General features: G+C 44.9%; 2 protein-coding genes across 2 annotated transcripts in view; one reads left to right on the top strand and one right to left on the bottom strand.

The window, feature by feature from the left end:
• LOC144807730 (uncharacterized) overlaps positions 1–20,139 on the bottom strand; it is a 105,787-nt gene extending 85,648 nt beyond the window's left edge. Inside the window, exon 1 of the mRNA XM_078673396.1 lies at positions 20,033–20,139. The gene's annotated coding sequence lies outside the window, so the exon portion shown is untranslated. The remainder of the gene's footprint in view (positions 1–20,032) is intronic.
• The window catches only part of LOC144807732 (uncharacterized), a 770,734-nt gene that overhangs the window by 131,188 nt on the left and 617,317 nt on the right, over positions 1–22,229 (top strand). The window lies entirely within an intron of this gene.

Genomic DNA, 22,229 nt, shown 5'->3' with positions numbered 1-22,229 from the left:
CGCTGAGAGACGCAGCGTTACAGCACACGCCAAAAGTGACTACATACGCAGACCTCAAGCGACACCTTACTGACTGCATATATGATTCAGTACCAGGTGAAGATCACATGATATTGTATTCAGTACGTTTAAGACGGGTTGCCAACTTTTTGGCCACCCTGCCCGAGATGAAGGAACATCTAGACAGAATATATCATTTTATCCGAACAGGGGAGAATTCAGAAAGTATTCACGAAGCTATGGCACACCGAAAGGTCGAGATTCAAAGTATGATTTTACAGTTCTTGATTAACTGTTTAATAAGAGAACAGGATTATCCTGATAAAGACAAAGACGAGATGAAAGCCCTGACAAGATGGAGTGACAATATAGCCGAGGGAAAACATAAGACACAAGGTAGTATAGAAAGTATGTACAGGAAAATTCGTAAAGAAATTCTACGTATACACGAGAAGGAGAAAGCAAAAAGAGCAACCGAGAAAGAGAATGACTCTTCCAGTGAAGAGGTAGACAGCGAGAATCCCGACAGAATAGCGTATGTAGGTAGAACTAGATTTTCCGACAGACATTCACGTCTAGATTACAAGAAAGTTTTTCCTCCTCCCGTACCAGAACAGTGTTCTCTGGAGCAAGTATTCCAGGCTACAGATAAAATTCTGAAACTACGAATAGGTTATAGTGAGCTTAGTACCATGCATGAACAAGAACTAGCCCGATCAGCAGTCCGATGGACTAGTGATTCTACTACGTTTCCAGACGAAATAGTGGCCCAAACGTTTCTGAAGCTGCCCCCAGCCGAGCAGCGTCTGGTGGGTATGTACATGATCCAGTACCTCATTACACTGTATGAGAATCAGCATTCTGATCCAGGTCCTTTGTATGATGTTCTGAACGAGTTACTCCTAAACAGATGGAAAGGTCTAGGTACCGATTTAATTAGTGTCATTTTAGAACAGCGCCACAAATACAGAACGTTCCTGAATCCGCATTTTGTTCCTGTTCCACCCCCAGTAAGAAAATCATTCTACATAGACAGACAGAATCCGTTACGAGAAGTACATCCAGTTAAAGGAGTGGGGGGTGATCTAGAACGAGTATTTGTTTACACCCCTATCACGAAAATAGAACTTCTAGAAATGAAAAAGTTAATACCCTGTCACGATAAAGATCCAGCAGGGTTCCACCGTGAATTAAAAGACATGCTCCGTATGGGAGAATACACGTATCCAGATATCATTAAAATGTTAAAGGTCCTGTTGCCTGCGGGCATATATGAAAAACTCAAAGAAAAAGAATGGGAGGTGGGAGAGAAAAAGATAGATTGGACCGCATTAGAGACTGAAGATAACACACGAGTTCCAGGTACTGGTCTTGGGGAAAAAGCTAAAGCATTGCCCGAGTTGCTAATACAAGTCTTGCCAAGATTACTAGCCACGAAAAAGGAAGACTGGGATGCTATCTCAGCCTGTAAACAGAAACAAGATGAAGACACTAGTGATTTTTATTCTAGATTTGAGAAATGTTTCATTATTAATAGCGGCCTGAAAACAAGTAGTGAATCGTATCCACATCTTTTTGTTACCAAGTTAGTTGAGAATTCTTTACCACAAGTTAAAACTCGAGTACTGAAAGTCGAGAGTACTTGGCAAGCCAATACTCCGTCACAAATGCTCCAGATGCTCCAGTACCACCAGAACAGAATCAGGGAGGAGCAAGAACACGAAAGGAGACGTATGAAAGACACAAAAATGAAAGTACTAGTTGCACAGTCTGTTCCACAAGACAGTCAGAAGAGGGGTACGAACCAAACTAGTCATCCTGCAGCTCCCGTTAAAGGGACATGCAATTACTGTAAACAGCCAGGTCATTATATAAACGAATGTGCAGTTCTGAAACACAACATAGCTACTGGTAAGACGAAAGAGAGACCACGTCCCCCTAGACAAGAACATGTTCCGCAGAATCCGCAATCACCGCAGAATGCACAGCAGACAGTTACAGTACCGCAGCCTATAGCTGCCACACAACACGTTACACAACAGATGTACCAGTACGCACAGTCAGATTATCCAGAATATCAGCAGTATTCATGAAACAGCCTAGAGAGGGAGGTTGGCTTGCCTCTCATCGAGATTCCTGTAGATCAAGAGGGTCCCTATGTACACAGTCAAGTATTGGGGAAAGACAGAAAGTTTCTGATTTATACAGGGGCAAGTCGGACTACCATCAGTCATGACGAGGTTCCAGGGGCTCCACTCTCAGGCTCTAGAAATGTTTCCCTTGGATTTTCAGGAAAGCCTATTGTTAATGAAATATCGAAACCAGTTTCCCTAGAAGTTAGTCCATTGTCCCGAACTACAGACTTATTACTTACGAAATCTTGTCCAGAAAATGTATTAGGTATCAAAACCCTGAAGGAATTAGGAGCAGTAATATGTTGCTCCCCAGAAGGAGTGAGATTGTTTTTACGAGATTTTAAAGGTCATTATGTATTACGTGATTTTGATCCAAGATTATTGAATGTACCTCAGCATTTATGGGCGCAAGGTCCAACTGATGTAGGTTGTATGCACATTACACCCTATCGTGTCACTCTGAAGCAAGGTGTTGTATTACCACGAATCCAACAGTACAAATTGCCACCTGAGGCTGTAGCAGCCTTATCCAAAATTATTGACGAGCTCATCGCTCAAGGAGTAGTTGTAGAAACTGACTCCAATGTATGTAATTCTCCTATCATTCCGATTCTAAAACGTACTGATCCCAATGCACCTCCAGTTTATCGATTAGTGATTGACCTTCGAGAACTTAATAAATGTATCATACCCCAGTACCCAGTGGTTCCAGATATTTCTTCCCTATTGACTGCCATTGATTCCGAAGCTACGTTCTTTACTGTTATTGATCTCAAGAACGCATTTTTTAGTGTCCCCATTCATCCAGACAGCCAGTTTCTTTTCGGATTCGGTTTAAATGGAAGAAGCTATAAATTTACACGAGCTCCCCAAGGTTTCACAGAAAGTCCTAGCATTTACAGTCAGGCACTTAAAAGACAACTAGACAATATACACATGCCAACTGACACTGCCCTGCTCCAGTATGTCGACGATCTATTGATCACAGCCCGTTCTGAACGTGACTCCGAGCGTGCGTCACTTACAGTCTTGTATTTCCTGGCCGAGATGGGGCACAAGGTGTCCCCTTCGAAACTGCAATTCTGTGTCCAGCAAGTGGTCTACCTTGGACACTTACTGTCCAAGAGGGGTAGGCAGTTGACACCTGACCGTATCCAGTTAATAGCACATCTTCCACAGCCCAAGACACAGAAGGAGGTACGAGCTTTTATCGGCCTCACTTCTTACTGCAGACAATGGATTCCTCAGTATGCATATCTAGCCAAGCCACTGATACAGTTAACGACACAGGAGGCAGCCACATTGACTGTCCTCCCTTGGACCCAAGAACATACACTTGTTTTCAATGAGTTAAAGAAAGCCTTATGCCAAGCACCTGTTCTAGCAACACCGAACTACAGTAAGCCTTTTACACTTTTTGTTACTGAACGTGATGGTACTGCATTATCTGTTCTCACACAAGATCAAGCAGGACAATACAAGCCCTGTGCTTATTTCTCTAGCACATTAGATCCGGTGGCCCAGGCTCTGCCTGCGTGCCTCAAGTCAGTTGCAGCCACAGCTCTAGCTATCAGACAAAGTGATTCCATAGTGTTAGGACACTCCCTGACAGTACAAGTTCCACACTCCGTGGAAGTTCTTTTAAACCGAACACAGACTCAACACTTGACAATTGCACGTTTAACAGGATATGAACTAACATTGTTTCAGCCACACATAGAAATCAGACGCTGCAACATTTTAAATCCTGCTACACTGTTACCCTCAGTTACTTCAAATCCTGCCACACATGACTGTGTGGAAGTTGTTAACACCATGACAAAGCCAAGACAAGACTTGACAGACATTGCATTACCTGATCCCGACCTGACACTTTATGTGGATGGTTCATGTATGAGAACAAGTACAGGAGAACTAGTAGCCACGTATGCAGTGACTACTGAAACTAAAGTTATAGAAACACATCGTATTGACACCCTGTCTGCTCAAGCAGCAGAGCTTATCGCTCTGACCCAAGCCTGCATACGAGCCAAGAACCTGAAAGTAAATATATACACAGATTCACGTTATGCATTCGGAGTCGTACACGACTTTGGAGTACTCTGGCAAGAGAGAGGTTTCATGACTTCTCATGGAACCAAGATTCAGCATGGCCCCCTCATTCAAGCTCTGTTAGATGCAATACATTTACCGACAGCTATCGCTATCATGAAGTGCAAGGCAGATACGAAAGCCACTGACACCATTTCCCAAGGTAATGATCTAGCAGATCGAACAGCCAAGCTTACAGCTCAGACTCCAGACATTCCAGTTAACACGACACAGACAGATGTTCCAGATCAGACTACTTGTATGACAGTTAAGGACCCTACACAAGACGTACTAGATATACAGTCACATGCTACCCCAGACGAAATCAAGAAATGGTCTGAACAAGGAGGGGTCCAGACAGATCAAGGATGGTTGACGAAGGGAAAAGCCACATGGTTTCTCCCCGACTCTATGGTTCAAGTCATTATTAACACCGCACATAGTCCAGCACATTTAGGAGAAAAAGCCATGTTAGACAGTATTCAGAACCTCTGGTTTAACAAGCATTTACGAGCAGCCGCCAAGCAGAAAGTGCGTACCTGCATGATCTGTTGTCAGTTCAATCCAGGTAAAGGTGTCCCGGTGGAACAAGGTGGATTCCACCCTCCTGACCACCCTTTTGAAGTCCTCCAGATGGATTATATCCAGATGGATCGATGTCGAGGTTTCAAGTATGTCCTCGTAATTGTATGCGCTTTGTCCAGATGGACAGAAGCATATCCAGTTCCAGATTACACTGCCGCGACCACTGCCAGGCAGTTGGTTCGTGAGTATTTCCCCCGCTATGGATTACCGAGGGTCGTGTATTCAGATAACGGCCAGCCATTCTCATCCGAACTCATGAAACAAGTATCTCTTCTGTTAGGGTACCAGTGGAAGTTCCACTATGTACGACATCCCGAAGCAGCAGGTCTCGTTGAGAGACATAATCAGACTTTAAAGATCCGCATTGCAAAGGTATGCGCAGAGAAAGGCGTAGATTGGTTGGTAGCACTGCCAGTCGCCCTTTTTTACATGAGAATGGTCGCTCACTCCCGTTCAGGTCTGTCCCCTTACGAGGTAGTTTTCGGTCGTCCCCCAAACATGTGGGGTACACCTAGGCCCCGTAAAATAACTGATGTTGACAGTAATATGCTGACAGATTACCTGGCTTCCTTGATGTCTGCACTACTCTCTTGTCGTTCACAGGTCGCTGCTGCCTTTCCAGACAACACCCAGGTGAAACCACACGAGGTCGTTCCTGGGGATCTTGTTTTGATCCGAAATTTTGATCGTTCAAGTCCACTGGAGCCCCGCTGGAAGGAGCCAAAACTTGTCCTGATGACCACAAAGACCGCCGTCAAGATTGAAGGAAGAAAAGGGTGGCTACATTCCAGCCACGTGAAACGATTTCATGGACTCCGTCCAAAGACTTTTCTCAAAGACTGCCCCGTTCTCAAGGACTGCCCAGATACTGACTCTAAACTTCCCGTGTTCGAGAAAACTCCGCAGCTGGAGTATAAAGAAAAATTAAGGTCTAGTAAGTCAGCCAGTTTAATTGTCTAAATCCCTCTCGGGTGAAACGGTTAGACAGGTATGAGATAGACCCACATAGTGAGAGAGTTAGTCAAAACTCTAAGAGAATACGTTATCGGAAGAATGTTCAAAGTCGATGCATTGTTACTCTTTTAATTTTATTATTTCTGAGTTTTACGATTACAGGCATAAGTTATGTTTTATATGTATATTTTCCTCCTACTGTTCCACATGTACATTTTTCCTCTAATGTTACAGTAGAGCACACATTTAGTGAACTTCCTCCTCACGAGTTATCCTATCGTCTTGCCATGCGCAACAATACTTTTATCAGAATGTTACACTATTCACACCAGACCAGCAATGCCACAAATTGTTGGGTGTGTGGTCGACTCCCCCCTTTCCAGACACCGAAGGGAGTTCTGCCACTCTTTCCCTATCCGTTTTCACACAATGGTTCGTGTGGAGCATGGTCCACGTTAACGTCATCCTCAAACGATATGTCCCTTCTGAATAGAACATGTTTCCCAGACAAGGAAGGTCTTTCCCATGGAACAGGGTTAGATCTAGAAAATGAAGTATATGATCTAGGTAATTATTCCTCGAATTTCATGGTTTTGAATGTTCAGTCCGAGACTACTCCAGATTTGCCTGCTATTACAGTTCTACCAGTAAAGGGCAAATTATGTGTCAGAAAGAATGGTTCAATACATCTAGGACATAGTGATTGTACTACTGTGGTCAAGTATAGTGATAGTGGGAAATCTACTTTCAAAGCCTCACGTCATTCTTATTTTGTGTGTGGTCAGACCGCATATGTACGTCTGCCCCTCGACTGGGATGGAACATGTTACATTGCCTTCCTACTGCCACCAGTTTTCCTAGCCCCATCCGATTATCACAGAAACACACATCTAGTACACGTTAGACATAGAAGGGAGACTGAGTCCCCAATTGTCGATCAAACTGAAACTGCCTTAGAACAGTATCAAGACTTCAATAAAGGTTTCTTTTTCTTCATAGGTCCTGTCCAGAATAGTAAGTTAATACGTAGGCTAACCAGAACCCTTGAAGCAGTAGTGAATGAGACTACTTCCGCTCTAGGTAACTTAACTGAAGAACAATCTGCTATGAGATTTGTTGTCCTTCAAAATCGTCTCGTCCTTGACGTCATACTGGCCGATAGGGGCGGAGCTTGTAGAGTCATCGGATCTAGTTGCTGTATTTTCATTCCTAATAACGCACCGTCTGTTTATTCAACTATAACCAGACTTCATAAAATTGCCCATCAGTTACACCAGAATCCAGGCACCTGGACATGGTCCGGTTGGCTCTGGAGTATAATATCTGCCTGGGGATGGAAAGTATTATCATTCCTGGGTATAGCAGTAATGATCATATTCAGTTGCTGTCTCTGTTTACGATGTGGCCCTGCGATTTGCGGCTTGTGCGCTACATCCTGTATTCCAAGTCCAAAGTCCCGTTCCAAGAAGATTCGAGACGAGCAAATGATGCTCTATGAACAGATAGATGGTATCATGAATATTGATGTTTCCTGATGGAAACGTAGGGCACAAGGAGGGAATGAGGAAAATTGAATTTTGCCTTGTTATGTGTGCCTACGTGTTCCCCATCCTATGTAATATGTGCATGATTAATATGCATATATCCCCCTATGACCGAATAAAGACGCCATTGTAGTTGTGTCCAACGTTTAGTATGCCAGTTATCCAGTCCCCGTGAAAGCAACGTGAATTAGGCTTCCAGGCCTATGTTGCCAACCTTTTACATTGTGCACGTTAATTTATCGAATTGTCCCCATTACTAGGCCTCAAATGGCCCGAACACCAGATTCAAGCTCCAGTCTCCTGAAACCACTCCGAGGAGCGATGCAGCCCCTCCCGCATCCCTGACCCTTCACTTACTTTCTGCCAAGCAGCGCGGTGCCCGGCCTGGCCTGCCTACCTGTCTGCCAAGAATATGTTATGCCTCCAGTTATCAGTTCAGCTCTCCGTCTTCACATTCCTAAGCTAACGAACCGCATAAACATCTTCAGCTATAGTCTAGTCTTCCTGTCTCCCTGCAAGTGAATTACTGTATTAATATCCATAGAAGATTCATTGCACACGCAATACATGAAGAATATATGCCCTGCACCAGCCTTAGTGTCCAGTAGCCTTTGCTCTGATAACTTTTAGATTCTATCAACATGTACTCCAAACACCAGATACCAGATATGCTATTTGTACATGTCGTCCTGACATCCCAGACTTTAGTCTCCTCTTCTAGTGCAGAGGTCAGAGCCCCCAGTTCTCCCCAGATACACGTCATAGCCCGTTTGCGCGCACCACTAGGTTAAAGGTTCCAGCTGCCCAGGTAGCCCCCTTCATGTATCCACCCATTTTCATGACACTCCTGTGACGTTTTCATCACATGTCTTCGTGCACGCCCTGTGCACGCCTTCTTTGTACGCCCATGTGTTCTTATCTTAAGTTTGTCACTTGTTACGCCTACTGTATGCAATGCAATTGTAATGTTTTACTATATATACCTTGTACTGTCGATGAAACGTTGCAGCTGCCATTCCATTTCATGCCAGGCTATTCCGATCCTGTCCCTTCCCTTGTGCCTGATTAAAGCCTGTTCAACTCAGATACCCCGGATCCTGCCTCTTATTTATTGAGCTATCTGTCTTATTTAATGCATAGAAAAATAGTACCGGTAATTAATTATTTATTTACCACACCATATGCCCCTAACAGGAACCTACGCTCAGCTAACGCCGCCCTATTGATCTGCCCTAGGATCAAACGATCCACTATTGGTGGTCGGACATTCTCCCACACAATGCCCAAAGCCTGGAACAAACTGCCTGAAAATCTGCGCAAGGAAACCAGACTCCTGCCTTTCAGGAAAAAGCTAAAAACCGTGCTTTTCCAAGAGGCATGGGGTAATATCTAGTCTGCTTTCCCCCTGCCAGTACTCACTCACCTGTCAAGCGCTTAGAGACCCCGGGGTGATAAGGCGCTCTACAAGTTGAAAATACAAATACAAATACAAATTACAAAAGCTTACCAACTTATCTTATAAAGGTTACTGGTACTTTTAGAACAACACAAAGATTATGGAAAAGCAGAAGTATCAAGTTAGACAGTGTATCCGCAATGGCGAACGATAAACCCTTATTAATAGTGACCACATAACAACAGTCTCCAGGCAGGAGCACCTAATTACAAAAGACCTGCTAATACGGTGAACGACTACAGTGCATCAAACTGACTATGACATTGGTCTATCAAAACATTTGAATTCTGCGTTTGTTCTTTTCATTAGACGTTGATCCTGGAAGCTATAGGCTGATGGGTTTTGGGCTTGTGCTTTATGCAAGCTTCAGGAGTCCACAGAACGAATGTCACCCAAACATCGCACCATTTGAGGAGGCCGTTGGAGTGAGAGTTGGTGATGTAAAATGGAGCACCACGATAAAAGAACTGTTCGAAGAAGCACAGGGGTTACTAGCTTCTCAAAAGGGGCCATCAATGTAAGCAATGGCCCAGAGCCGCCATGGCTAATTTGTAACTCCTGGGTCAGTTTGCTTGTGTGCTGGCAGCAAAGAATCGTAGCATGCTGATATGGCTGGGTGGGGTTGTGAACACGATCCACAAACTGGCATGTGGACACTCGCTACGGGATCCTTGCTTGCCGGCAACTCCTGTCACCCAGCACCAAACAAGCAGGACTTTTATAGCTTAGATGTGTGCGCCCTGCCAGGCTGTTCCAATTGTGCTGGCATCACCGAGATGCACTAGATGAGTGCGGGCAAAGGAGCAGACCACCCGAGGTCGCAACAAACCTGGAGGTTCATGGTGATAAAGAGTAATTCTTTTTAAGATTACTGTGAGGGTGTTACCAGTACTTCTTTAATGCAGTATTTTCATGGAAACCAAAAAAAAGGTTAACACTAGCTACGGTATGATTGTGGTTACTAAAAATGTAACATCTGATAGCATGGTAAGCATCTACACGTTCTCTCTTTTTGCAAATTATGCTCGACTGATCTTATACTCTCTACAGCCCGTCCTATAATTTGTGTAGCTTATTTTATATGTTGTTGAATTGCTTCTATAAACTATTGGCTTTCATATTCAAAGTGCTGTCTCTCACAGGCAGGGACGTTCTAGCACTGTAAATATACAAGTCACTATTCCGAAGCCAGAGATCTGTGAAGGAGTGCAGGAACTTCAACACAATGCACGGCCTACCTAAGAATCCATCCGCAGGCAGCATGCTTCCTGGACAGGAAACACTACTTTAATTGCCAATAAATTCCATCCATCAGGCACAACTTAAAACACTTTCAAAGCTGGCATTAGAAATAAATACGTACAGAAGACTAAAATCGCAGTGTTTGCAAAACTATTTCCATAATATATAATTTTTTTTGATTAAAATAAGGATTGATGTTACTTTCTCCGGGACGGATATGAGGGTGGGCGAATGCACAAAGAACACTATAATTACGAAAACGGTAAAGACCCCAAATAAGTTGAACCTGCCCCCACGTGTACAATTCAAATGGGCTGTCACAGGATCCCCCCCAAGCAATGGTTGTGCAATGATGGTCTCAGGAGGTGTTTTAACCCCGAGCTCTTGGTGAATACTGAGGGTTGGTCTGTCCTGCAACTCTAACAGCCTGATTCTGATGCTCCTTCCAAATCGGGTCGGGAACATGCCTTACCGACTGATGTCGGTTAGGAACATATGCTCCCATTGAAGTCAATGTGAGTCCAACCAAATCGGATCGGGAAGCATCCGGATGCATCGTACTCCGTCGGTCGACCTCTCCCGATCCGAGTGTGTTGGAAACTGTTTCCAAACCGATTTGGTTGGGAAGCTTTCCAACCCGCATCAGAATCGGACCCTAGGTACAGAGGATTACAGCGCTCTACGGCCGATACCACCTGCCAAAGGCCATTTCAAATGCGGGAGATGCAGAGCATGTCCCAAGACTAAAGAGATCAAGAGTTCCACCTATAATAATCGCACGCATGCCCTAAGGGAGCATACGAACTGCAATACAAGGGGAGTGGTTTATGATAGAACATGCCCGTGTGATTTAATGTACATTGATCAGACCACAGAAAGGATAACAAGCATTTGCAATGCAATAGGTCTCGTATTAGGAAAGTTTGAGCTATTTGTATTGTAAATGACAACATTTTTTTTATGTTTTGTTTTTGAAAATAGCTAAATTAATAGCTTTGTCATTTACAAAGCCAATAGTTGTGGTCTCCACCACAAGATTCACCAAGAGAGACGTTCTATGACAGTCAGAGCAGGGAGGCCAGAAGATATTTGACCGAACAGCAAATATACTGTTATTAAACAGGAGGAAATCCCCTGTCTACATACCGATGATAGAGGTTTCACCCAACTACGGCTGCAGCGATGTACTCCCTTGCCCAAAATATACCTGATTCTGCCATACGATTGATATAATACACTGGTGGCTCCGCTGTACATCTAGACACCGTCAGACCTAGTGTTCAAGGACACTGAGACAGGAGTGAAGAGTTGTAGCCATACATCTCCACCTGTGTCCTGGAAAACTTTTTGAACCGAAACCGAAATCAAGGGTCTTGTTCTGTTACCTCTTGAAAAATATATTTTGATAACTGTCCTGAAGAAGGTGTTTTAATAAACCAAAATGCTGCGTCGACAACTACTTCTTGAAAACTGCAATCAACATATATGAAATGTTATTTTTAATTTGTGTTTTTAACTTATTGTTTTTATGAACTTGTGTTACACTATTGCTTATGATATTTAATAAAATGACTATAACTCTTTAAAAAGAAATCCACTTAGGCTTTCTGTGTGTGTATCCTTGTGTATAACAATGCACTGACATGGTGGTACTAGTATTTCTGAGCCCTTTCGTGTCTAGCTGGATTGAATGGCCTTTTTTTGTGACCGGAACTCTGTCCATTTGTGTATTACTTTCCCCCGTCCCGTATTCGATTGGTTAAGGGGACCTCCCTTTTGATTTTCGGATTCAAGTGCAACATTCAGGTATCAACTCTGCTGCGCAATACGGGCCCACGCATTCTTTATCTGGTGTCCATAACTCAAGCGCCAACCAGGAGCCCGCCAGAGGTTGCTGTCAAAGTAGCATAGCCAGAGTGGGGCCTTGTGCAGGGCCGGCTCTAGGCTCATGGTGGCCCTGGGCAGGGAGCGTAGGTAGGGGGCCCGGAAGAGGGGTTCCGGGCGGGGCGGAGCGCGCAGGCCAGTGAAGAGGGGGGGAGGGGGGTCAGGGTGTTTAGAAGTGGAACAGAGCCGGAGGCCGCCAAATCCCTGCCAGGGGCCACCACGCAAATATGTATCCATCCTCAGAGGATTAATACATTAAGGATATATATTGGCGTGGTGGCCCCTGGGGTTTGGTGGCCCTGTGCAGGTGCACAGCTTGCACATGCCTAAAGCCGGCCCTGCCTTGTGGCTGCTATTTGAATTACACAGTACAACAATAAGCGTTCAACTGGACCCTCCGGATCCTGGCGCTGTGCCCCTGCACCAAGGGAAATAAAACCGTCCCCCCCCCCCCCAAAGAGACAGCTGCAGCATGTAGCAGCATATAGAGCGCCAGCCATGAAAGCACAAAGGGTGCAAGGACGCAGTGCACCATTCATAAACACCAGGGGTCGCCGTCTCAGCACACAACACATCATCTACAAACGCATCTAGGTCTAGGTCTTAGCTGAAAAATGCAGTATTCTCATAATGTTAAATATCTGAGACATGACGTTGACGAAACAGCCAAGAAGCGTGGGGATGTTGAAAGGGAGTGGATGTGCACACTAATAAACAAAAAAAAAAAAGGGGGAATAATTCCTTGAGCCAATAGTCATTTTTAAATATCCACTTAAGAATCTATAAAAAAAAAAAATGATTTAAAAAGATACACTTTTTTTTTAAGGTGCTGTGAGAAGAAGCTTTTATTCTAGCCGCACGTTAGAATAATATATCCGTCCATGTTTACATGCAGCATATCCGATATTTGCTTTTATAATTATTCTAAAAACTACTGATGCTCTATGTTTTTTTTTTTTTTTTTTTTTATTTCCGAAATTCTTTATTGTATATATAAAAATCTAATTTTACATACAGGGAAGAGGCTTATACATGAGAGGAAAGAAGAGAAGAGAGAAAAAAGAGAGAAAAGAGAAAAAGAAAAAAGGGGGGGGGAGGGGGTGGCATTCCGTACTCTTGAGATCATTCGCCAGTTCGTAGTCTCATGGTCCAAAGTCTCATAGTCTCATAGTCATATTGCGTCCATTGGTGTTCCTTGGCGTTTGTGACCAAGCATCATGCTCCCCGCGCCGCCCCGGGGGATAGTGGAGAGAGATATAGGTTATAGGTTAAGTAGGAGATGTACACGGTGCTCTGTTGGCTCTAGTCTGTATCTGCCCGTGACCTCAGATGTATCACGTTCACGCCTACGGTGGCTTGTGTGATGACAGGTAGTGGTCTAAAGATCCCCACATGGTCGACTGCTTGTGCGTCTTCGGTGTGTGTTTTGCTGTTATGTTGTCCGCCCCCCTAAGGAACGTGACCCAGTTGAGCCATGCCTGTGGAGCCGCCTTTGATGTGTCCTTCCCAGTATTTTAACTAACTGCTTCCCAGGCACAAAAGAACCCATTGCCTCCAAATAAAATATCTCTCTTTTCGAGCATGGAAGGATGAAAAGCTGAAGGAACCAGCTGACACTGAATATGCATTATAGAGAGAGGTTTCTGGAGTGGATGCATTGACAATTAATCTACTTTACTGTATTGTAGCAATCCCGCTGATCATCTATCAGTGCTCGTCGCATTACACTCTGGCACACCAAATTTGTGCATGCAAACAATTTGAATACCTGACAAGATGTTTATAAAAATCACGTAATGAAAATGAAGTGAATCCACTGTTTTTTCCCAAAGGATCCCCCCAAAAACCTTCACAATAATGCCATGCATAATATTTGTAACTTTCTTACTCAAAACAGAAAAGTCCCAACAAAATGTATCAATCAGGGACATCGTGTTGCTGGGGTCCGTCAGCGTGATGTTGTTAAAATGTATTAAATTGTAAGTTTCATGGTGCCGATGGTTGAAAAAAATGCAATGATTTCACCGGAAAGGCAAACAAATATTCTATGACCCATCCAGTGGTTGGCTGCGTCATATTGCTTCTAGTTTTTAATTGCTGGTGGTGGGGAGGCTACAGGGAGGAACAATAATTTGGGGGATAATAGGAACAAAACTATTTTTAAAAAGGAGAACAAAGCACAGGGTAGAAGTACACAAGGGAGGCAGGAGAAACACTCGCTCTCGTGGAGAACTTAAAAGAACAAGAGTTTAAGCTATTGACATTGCAATTTACAATGCCTTTTATTTATCTTGTTTTTTAAAACAACACATAAATAAAAGGCATTGTCATTTACAATGCCAATAGGTCAAACTCTCGTAATTGCGAGACCTATTGCAACGCAAATGCTTGTTAACAGTTTAGGGGCATTTCTAAACGAGAGCCCGGTGAAAAGACAAAAAGATAACAACGAGAACGGTCTGTAAAATGACGTAATTTACCACCAACTATCAGCCGAAGGAGGTCTGTAATTGTCGTGCGCTATGTCCGAGCCGAGGGGGGTCTGTAAACTGTTGTGCTTTGCGTGCTGCGTGACAAAGCATTCGAAGACCCCACCTGCGAGTTACAGGGCATTAACTTCAAAAATCTGCAGCACCTAACAATGGGGCATATTATCAAGGGATTTATCTCCGCTTTTTTGGCTTTAAAAGCCAAGAAAGCGGAGATAAAATGATCTCCCTATCAGCAACAGGGTGCTAACACGCAAATTCGCATGTTAGCACCCTTTTTCTCTACGTTTCCCCTTGCATCTCTAATGAGATGCAAAGGGGGCGTTCCAGAGAAAAATAATAGGAGAAATGTTGTTAAGCGACATTTCTCCTATTATCAAGGATTTCGCTAACCCTGTTAGTGATAAAAAAAGCAGTGCTAACCGCGGTTAGCATTGCTTTTTTTACACCTGGTATTTTCCTGACTTAGCCATGATATCCTATGGAAGGTGGATATCATGGCTAAGTGTGTGAGCCCCTATCATCAAGCTAACACCAAACTTCGAGAGATGATCGTTGGTTTTCCAGCGATAATCTCTCATTTGGCAGTTAGCGTGAGGATTTTTATCACTTTTGAGATAAACCTTGCTAATAGCAAGTTATCTCTGCGATAATTTCCGGCGATGCTTAGCGTTAAAAAATTCGTTGCTAAGCATCGTTAGCGTGAAATATCGCTAATCGTTGGTAATATGCCCCAATGTTCTCCCCGTCAGTTGCAATCAAAATACCGCCCTCGCACTCCGCATCCTTCGTGCTCAAGAGCGAAAGCAGATAAAACCACTCGCAGGTGTCCGCGCGGCAGACTATGAAGTGTAAAGCAAACACAGGCCCGGCTGGGCAGCTCGTTTGCCGCAACTGCAATTGGATATTACTTCAGTACATGTGCCTTGTCTGTGTGGCGTTCGCTAAAAAAGACAAGTGTTCCCAATGCATTGAGGATCCTACTGTCAATATCTCTGTCCTGCTAAACTTTTATTCAAGGTAAAGCATGGGGACGTGGTGTCTCGTCACTGCGCATGCGCATTTGAGGCTTTGAGTTCCTTTGGGCGGGCGGGACTTCTGTCTTCGGAAGTCCCGCGCACGCGCCCACGGAGTGCCTGAAAGCGGGGCTCCCATGCCCGAGGGAGAGCCCCGGCTACAGAAGTCCCGGCGGTAAGTGTGGCTTGGTTCTAGGGGGGAGGGGGGTGCGCTTGTGTGTGTGTGTATGTGTATGTGTATGTGCATGTGTGCGGCGGTGGCGGCGGCGGGGGTCTTTGTATGTGTGCGTGAGTGTAGGTGCGCTGGTGTGTGTGTGGGGTGGTCTCTGCGTGTGCGTGTAGGTGCGCTAGTGTGTGTGTAGGTGCGGCGAGGGGGGGGTGTGAATGCGTGCGTCTGGCTGTGTATGCGTGTGGCTGTGATGTGCGCATGCGTGAGTGTGGGTGTGCGTGCACGCAGTGAAATCCAGCCAGAGAGCGCGTGGCACTTTCTTGTCCTTCATTCCCCCGAGTCAGCTAGCTATAGTTCTCCACCTGGACCGCATCCTTCGGATGCGTGTATTCCAGGCTCGACCTAAAAACTTGCATACTGCAACACTGCAGTAGAATAAGGTGTAAGGTTCAGCCCCCCCCCCCCCCCCAGTTGAACAATACCCCTCATTTGGCCATCAAGCTGACAGTCCCCAATGGTGGGTCATGGAGGCGGTCAGTCTCAGTCCCAGGAGTGGCAGCTTTGGGAACATCCTAACCATACAGGAATGCAAATGGATCCATGTTTTTGATACAGTGTCGAGGGGATTACATGAATATGAGGAGATTGCATGACAAGGGGCCCCCCTTAATACTGTCTGAGCAATATTCTGATTACTGTACTATACTGTAACCTCATGACATACCAAGATGCAACCTAGTTACGCAACGGGCTCAATATAAGTCCTGGTGCATATCTGTGAAGTATTTTTTACTCTTGTGGCTGCAGACATTCTCTCTGATATATTGTAAATATTGTGAGTTTTGTCCTTATAAATGTAATCATCTGTGTCAACAGTTGTCTAAATGCAATACTGTTTGGTTTGTTACAACAAACTGTGAACATTTATTTATATGTGATTTTTTTGTTGAATTACCCGTCTCCTTATGTTCCTTTCATTTTTTCTTATTTGTTATGCTATCCTCCACTAGTCTTATCCTTCTGAGCGTATACACGTCATCTATGAACTTGGCATGTTTTTTTAAATAGCGCTTCTGTCCTAAACTAGGGGATTCAATTACCTGGACGGGACCGTGTTTTGCAGTTCTTTGTAGTCATTTTCTACCCTTTTAGATATCTCTTAACAACAGATAACTAGACAGAAGGCACGTTTTAAACAATGTTTCTCCACTCGTGTGGGTGATTTAGTCACTCGTGTGTCACCTTATCTTTGCCGTGCGTGCTAATCATGTTGTGCTTTTCTATCATTTCCACAAACATGGATAGCATGCAGCCTTTTTTCCAAAAGTATGCTGGTGCCAGTTCACGGTGGCCTCGCTTTGCTAATCAATCAATCAATCAATCAAGACATTTATAGAGCGCACTACTCACCCGTAGGGTCTCAAGGCGCTATCCACCTACACGTGCACGCTACCCCTTACTATTTACCCCGGAGGGCCCATATCCTCCTTTCCGGCTCGTCTCCCACGCGGATGGGAGGTATTTGTTCTGATTTGCAGGCACGGCATTAAGGAAGGTAAGATTTGCGAGGCTTCTCCGACCCATTCAATTACTTCAGTCTGGGTCACTACCCTCGGTATTGAGACATTTGTTGTTTGCACTCATTTTCAGATAAATACGGTGTTGGGCTTTCTGCCCCCCCACACCCCCCATGGCCCCCCCGGAGAGGATCTGTTTCCTTTCCACACAGTGAAGGATATGGCCCCTCATTTTCTCGGGCTTGCCTTCAGGTAAACTTCCCCCATTTCATCATGATACCCATATTTCAGTTTTCACACACTACATGCTAAGGGTCGATTCTATTTTATTAATTTGTTTAGATCTCTCTGTCAAGGTGTACGCGTATTGGCAGGCAAACGATCTCACCTGGAATTTTCTTCATTACATTTTGGGAGTCATTTTTGGAAGCACTTTAGGGGCCCAATCACCCGTGTTGGGATAAGTTTTCAATGATGCCTTTTTTTCAATGTATACAGTTTGGTTAATTCCCAATATGATGGTGGTTTCTTAACTAAGATACACTCAATGTTGCAGACCACTCTTACGTTTTTCTTTGAATGGGATTTAATCCAATCAACACGGACAACATATTCTTATGGCTTGTCCAGTCTACAACCACGGTCAGGGTTTTCAGTATTTTTCAGTTTTGGCCCTATGAATATACCAGGGAGATAGGCTCTAATTGTACTTTTTACTGTGTCTAGATTGTCTCTATGCCCTGATGAAGACCCGCATGCGGAGGTAGAAATTTCCCTCATCGCTCAAGAAGGGCCAAAACATCAACATTTGTTTCTCTTGGCCTGTAATGTATCTCACTAACTTTTGGGATGATGCAAGCCTGATTAGATGGCATTATTCTGAAAAGAGGTCAGACAAGAAATAATATAGTAAAATGATAATGTATACAGGTCTAACATTGGTTCTGTTTACTTATAATTAGGGCTCCCGGTTTTATGGAATTATTTTTTTTGCCATTTCGTCTGTATTTATCATATTTATTTATTGTACATATTATCTGTATTTATCCATATTTATTTTTCCCATAAGTAAAAGACGTCGCTGCAGCTAGTATTTTTCCACATTTATTTAAATTGACAATGCACACATACACTCGTTTGTTATTGGTCAATACATTAATCTGAAAACTTTAGCATCCGCAGAATGTCCCAAATATAACTTATATGTTATGTTTTATCTACATGGCACGAATTCTATCATTTTCTGCTACCATTCGATTTTAGACCTTCTCTGCTTTCGAGGATTTTATTGCAGACTGTATTCTGGTGTTTGTCAGTTTTAGAAAGTTTTAGTCTGTATGATGATTTTTTTTTTACGGTTATTATATGTCTTATAAATATGCTGGTTGTGGCTGTGAGTCAGGCGATACGCCTAAGATGGTTGTTTAGTCTGTGGGCGCTCTCTTATCCCCACAAACCTAGCCCTCCTCTGCACACCATGGTTGAATTTGCTCACTTTAAGCAGGCGGGGACCCGGGGGTGCTCCAAGGAAGTGCAGATATCCCTTGGACAGATAAAGACGTGTTAATAGCAAAACACTGGCAGGTGAGGCCGGCTGGCAGAGTCCGCTGCCCTTCTGAAGACTGTCATCAACTTACAAAGTTTTCTGGTATGACTTTCATCAAGGCTGGCATTTTTGTAGTTAAAGGACGAGCTGGCTCACCTTCCTCCTGGGCTCAGAGTTAGGCATCTATTAACCCTTGCTGCTCCAGATAAGAGAGGAACGCGTGGAGCACCGTAGAAAGATGCCTGCATTTGATTTAGTACAATGAATGGAACATACCAACGGAACGGACGGTGTTTTGCCACTCTAAGCCATGCCTGTCTTCCATCAGATCCTTCCAAAAGTCAAAGAAGTACAAAACATACACTCCTTCCTCGTCCTTGTTTACCCTCGTAACCACTTGTTAAGTAATCAGTTAGCCGGATTACATAAGTATCTTTATTAAGATATTTGATAAAAAGAACAGGTAGTGCCAGGAGCAGAACTGCACAGGTCTTCAGCCAGCCTCTAACTGACTCAGCCTCACTGGAACTTACAATACACAATCCATTCTAAAGCTCACACCAACACGAGCCTTAAAGCAACAACACATAAGTTTAAACATACGCAACATAACACCTACTTATAATTAAGGCTCCCTGTTTTCCGTTTTTATGGATTTTTACAGATAAATACAGACAGAAAACAATGTGTTTTCTGGCCGCATTTATTTCTAAAAGTGGATAAATACAGAAAATCATGCTTCTTTTAAGCGGCTCTCCGTGCTGTCTTTCATGAATTATAGGCCAGCAGATGGACAGCATGGGAAATACAAAACAAGATGACAATTCTTTTAAAAACAGCAAAAGTCAACATACATTTATGGTATAATGTTAGGATTTACCAGTGGTGTATTGTTATGTAATATTTGGCAGCTTAAAACACGACAGACATCCAAGTTGGAGTGCGCGTCAAATAGATCTGGAAATGTACAGTTTTACAGCTTCATTTACAGGCAAAACGGAAAATAAATCTGGATAAATACAGACGGAAATGGCCAAATCATTAAATACCATAAGACCAGGAGCCCTACTTATAATCCACTCCAACCAGTGTTGTATTTATATATAAATTAAACTATTGACTCATTGATTATTGTCCATTTATGAGGATCAATAAACAAATCAGCGCTGTCTGATCCACGCGGCCGGCTTTGGTTTCTCTCGGGTGAGTCTCTTTATATTGATTTATTTCCCCGCCTCACATTCAGGTTTTATTTGGAACGAAAATTTCCCAAAAAACAAAGAACAAAAAAATGACGTCACTTTGAGCCCCCCCCGCGGTTGGTTCCTCCCACTATGAGGGGGGGCGGGAGGGGGTGAAGAAGAAAGAGAATAGACCCCCGCTGAGCGGGGGGGGGGGCCTCACCTGCTCTCATCCGGGGGGGCGGGGGGGCCGGGTCAGAGGTCGAGGCCCGGTGCACCGGCGGCTCCGGTTGTCCGTTGGGCCCTGAAAGGTCAGCGCTACTGCGCATGCGCACCCGACCGAGCACGGAGGCGGAGGACCAGTGCGCAGGCGCCGAATGTAGGAATGTAGGGAGTGTCCCAGTCACGCCTACTGCGCCTGCGCACCCGACCTGGCACGTAAAACGAGGGACTTTTAGGAGCTACTGCGCATGCGTAGCCGACCAGGCACGGAAGCGGAAGACATGGGGCCAGTGCGCAGGCGCCTAATATACGGGGAGATCACGCCTACTGCGCATGTGCACCATACCAGGCACAAGGACAAAAGACGTGTGAGCCACTGCGCAGACGCACAAGCCCCACCGAAGAGGCGAAGACGTTCAGAAGCCACTGCGCATGCGCCCCACAAGTCCGCCGTCACTGTGGCAACGGGTGCGCCCGCGCGGACGAGACCCACAAGGGCAGAACGCCGGACGCAGCTTCCGGTGTAGCTCGGGTCTGCGCATGCGCGAAGCAGCCGGAAGAACACACCGGAAACATGTCAGCGTCCATGCTCAGAACCTGTGACCCTCCCGCCTCTGCGCATGCTCAGAGCTTGTTTATGGGGCCCCTTAGGGCCCTGAAGAGGTGACACTGCCACACATGCAACAGACCCGATGCAGGCGGGAGACTCCCGATTTTTCAAGCCAGGGTGTCTTTACTTCAGCTGTCTCCCCCCTGAAATTGCATTTTCTACAATAAAAGTCAATGGGAATTTCATTCTCCCGATTTTTTATTTTAAATCTCCCACGTCCCTGTCCTAAAATGTTGTCATACCTGCACTACATTCACCGGAGGAGCATCGCAGGCGGACCCGGGGCCTGAAGGGATGCGCCCAGGATCACAGGATGGTGAGCGTCCCTGCCAGACTCGGACCCGGCTCCCCAGCTTCAAAGCCAATACCTCTGGCCGTTAGGCCACATCCCAAATCCGGCTCAAGGGCCAGAGCGGCCGACTTTGAATCTGGGGTACCGGGTGCGAGTCTGGGCATGGACGCTCATCATCGTGTGATCCTGGGCAAATCTATTCATCTCCCCATGACTAGAAATAAAATGAAAGTGTCCGTCTCTAACGCAACGGGGGCTCATATAAAGAGCTCTGATACCTTAAGGTCAAGTTTGCGCTATATAAAACTACAAAAAATAGTGATACTACCCGCAAAGCATGCTCGGAACATATGATACTGCACTCTTCGAACCATGCTCAAAACATGCGATACTGCACTTCGAAGCATGCCCTGGGAACATGTGATACTACACTCCTTGAAGCATGCCCTGGGAACATGTGATACTGCACTCCTCGAAGCATGCTCGGAATGTGTGATACTGCACTCCTCAAAGCATGCTCGGAACATGTGATACTGAACTCGAAGCATGCTCGGAACATGTGATACTACACTCCTCGAAGCATGCTGGGAACATGTGATATTACACTCCTCGAAGCATGCCCAGGGAACATGTGATTCTACACTCCTCGAAGCAAGCTCGGAACATGCGATATTACACTCCTCGAAGCAAGCTCGGAACATGCGATATTACACTCCTCGAAGCATGCCCTGGGAGCATGTGATTCTACACTCCTCGAAGCAAGCTCGGAACATGTGATACTGCATTCCTCGAAGCATGCCCTGGGAACATGTGATACTACACTCCTCGAAGCATGCCCTGGGAACATGTGATACTACACTCCTCGAAGCATGCTCAGAACATGTGATACTGCACTCCTCGAAGCATGCTCAGAACATGCAATACTACACTCCTCGAAGCATGCCCTGGAGCATGTGATTCTACACTCCTCGAAGCAAGCTCGGAACATGTGATACTGCATTCCTCGAAGCATGCCCTGGGAACATGTGATACTACACTCCTCGAAGCATGCCCTGGGAACATGTGATACTACACTCCTCGAAGCATGCTCAGAACATGTGATACTGCACTCCTCGAAGCATGCTCAGAACATGCAATACTACACTCCTCGAAGCATGCCCTGGGAATATGTGATACTACACTCCTCGAAGCATGCTCCGAACCTGTGAGCTGACACGCCTCTGCGCATGCTCAGAGCTTGTTTATGGGGCCCCTTAGGGCCCTGAAGAGGTGACACTGCCACACATGCAACAGACC

The sequence above is a fragment of the Lissotriton helveticus genome, chromosome 1_2, assembly GCF_964261635.1.
Source record: "Lissotriton helveticus chromosome 1_2, aLisHel1.1, whole genome shotgun sequence".
NCBI lineage: Eukaryota > Metazoa > Chordata > Amphibia > Caudata > Salamandridae > Lissotriton > Lissotriton helveticus.
Note: the sequence above shows the minus strand (reverse complement) of the source record. Positions and strands in the feature narration are given on the sequence as shown.